Genomic DNA, 2,453 nt, shown 5'->3' with positions numbered 1-2,453 from the left:
AAACACCCAGGAGAAAAGCACTTTGACAAGGCAGTTCAGGTCTCTTGTGGGACGTGAGAAATTTCTATTTGCCTATTGTGGTAATCTAACTTATTTTATACAGTATTAGTTCCATAGGGGAAAGAAATCCATGCTTTGAAAAGAACCACCTGTGAATTTAGTCTTTGCTGAAGCACAAAGAGAAAAAAAAAAATTACTACTTTTAAATCTATCTGTAGATTTTCAGGATGGCCTGTGGCCAGTTCACGTCTCTTGTGGGACGTGAGAAATTTCTATTTGCCTATTGTGGTAATCTAACTTATTTTATACAGTATTAGTTCCATAGGGGAAAGAAATCCATGCTTTGAAAAGAACCACTTGTGAATTTAGTCTTTGCTGAAGCACAAAGAGAAAAAAAATTACTACTTTTAAATCTATCTGTAGATTTTCAGGATGGCCTGTGGCTCAGATGGTAAAGAATTTGCCTGCAATGCAGGAGACCTGGGTTTGATTCCTGGATCAGGAAGATGGCAACCTACTCAGTATGCCTGCCTGGAGAGTTCCATGGAAGAGCCTGTGGGCTACAGTCCATGGGGTCGCAAAGAGTCAGACACAACTGAGGAACTAACACTTTCACTTTTCATAGGTTTTTCAATTATTATTCAACCTTCAGTTACTTAAAACAGGACAATCATATCAGCACTCCATGGGAGATACTAATATCCAAAGTAAACATACTGCTACATTTCAGTAAAATTTTAAATAAAGGTTTTTGTTTAAATGCTTCTGCTGTAATTGTGTGCTAAATAAATTTATCATAATGGGATCATTACTTTGTCAGCTGCCTTTGGGAACCACTTGACCAGTATTTCATGTTCTAGGACAAAATTTTACTTTACTAAAATCACTTCTCTGAAATCTGAAGAACTCTTAAATAACCCTCACAGAAGCAAAAGCTGTCTAATTTATTGGGGTTTCATGAAATGAAAAATGGAGATATTAGTAGTTATAAGCAATTCAGTCTTCCAATGTGTCTATGATAATTAAACAGGCTTTAACACAGTTTATAGGGCTGAAGTATGAATAGATATCAAACAGTGATAACACCCATATACTGGACTACTGCTTAGCAAAAAAAAAAAAAAAAAAAATGGAACTGTCCTTTACCATTAAAATAATCTAGCCATAACACACAGGTTTCCGTAGTGTAGTGGTTATCACGTTCACCTAACACGTGAAAGGTCCCTGGTTCGAAACCAGGCAGAAACAACACTGGTAGGAATCCTTATTTTAGGCCTTCCCTGTGACTCAGACGGTAAAGAGTATGCCTGCAATGTGGGAGAGCCAGGTTCAATCCCTGGATCGGGAAGATCCCCTGGAGAAGGAAATGGAACACAACAGATACAAGATGACACCGAAAAAATTAAAAACCAACAGCTGAGTGGCCTCAGGACCTGAGGGAAAACAGGACAGAGAGTGAGTTCCCGGGGTTTCCTTAATGCTTCCCACATAACCTGGACAGAGATCTGCAAAATTATCCAACCTGCAACTGCCAGCCAATACATATATATCTCCAAGAAAAGACTGTATAGCTGAATTCTAGAATATGATAGTGTCAGCGTGTCATGGAATATAGCCAGTTTGTATCCGATGAACTTCTCCTACCTATCTGAGATTAATTTGTATGGAATTCTGACCCTAAACGTCTTGTGTAAAGACACAGACACAGTAATTCATAGAACACTCTGAAGATAGACATTCCAATCTTTGGAGGAGAAGTGTGCTCTCATTTTCAGTCTCCCTGGCACACTGCCACCACAGCAGGGAGCCAGAGCCAGGTTAGCACAGATATTGTTCAGTGGACCCTCTGTCATTTCTTTCCATTAGTGCCCGCCACATCATGATATATTTAAGATCCATTTGGGAAAACTGTCGATGATATCGTATGATACATTTTGGGGGGATGTCAACAGTTCTAGGATTTTAGGATAAAAGGATTCAGGATAAGTAGGATTTGAAAGAAGTGTCTTATTTTTAGCTGTTGCAATTTAGTTTTTATACTTCGGCTCTGTTAACTATTCTTTACCACTAGCACCACCTGGGAAGCCCTTGAAAGTAAGTGAAAGTCCCTCAGTTGTGTCCAACACTTTGTGACCCCATGGACTTTAGCTTGCCAAGCTCCTCTGCCCATGGAATTCTCCAGACAAGAATACTGGAGTGGGTTGCCATTCCCTTCTCCAGGGGATCTTCCCAACCCAGGGATCAAATGCAGGTCTCCTGCATTACAGGCAGACTCTGTACTGTCTGAGCCACCAGGGAAGCCCAAGAATACGGGAGTGGGTAGCCTATCCTTTCTCCAGGGGATCTACATGACCCAGGAATCAAACCAGGGTCTCCTGCATTGCAGGTGGATTCTTTACCAGCTGAGCTACCAGGGATGCCTTTTAAAGCCCTTATTTCCATATATACATCCT

General features: G+C 40.5%; 1 non-coding gene across 1 annotated transcript; it reads left to right on the top strand.

Moving 5' to 3' along the window:
• The first annotated feature begins 1,175 nt into the window (after window positions 1–1,175).
• On the top strand, window positions 1,176–1,248 carry TRNAV-AAC (transfer RNA valine (anticodon AAC)). Its single transcript has one exon. It is a non-coding gene; the product is annotated as a tRNA-Val (tRNA).
• The last annotated feature ends 1,205 nt before the right edge of the window (window positions 1,249–2,453 follow it).

Source organism: Capricornis sumatraensis, chromosome 5 (genome assembly GCF_032405125.1).
Source record: "Capricornis sumatraensis isolate serow.1 chromosome 5, serow.2, whole genome shotgun sequence".
Classification (NCBI taxonomy): Eukaryota; Metazoa; Chordata; class Mammalia; order Artiodactyla; family Bovidae; genus Capricornis; species Capricornis sumatraensis.
The sequence above is the reverse complement of the archived record's forward strand: the minus strand, read 5'-3'. Positions and strand labels throughout refer to the sequence as shown.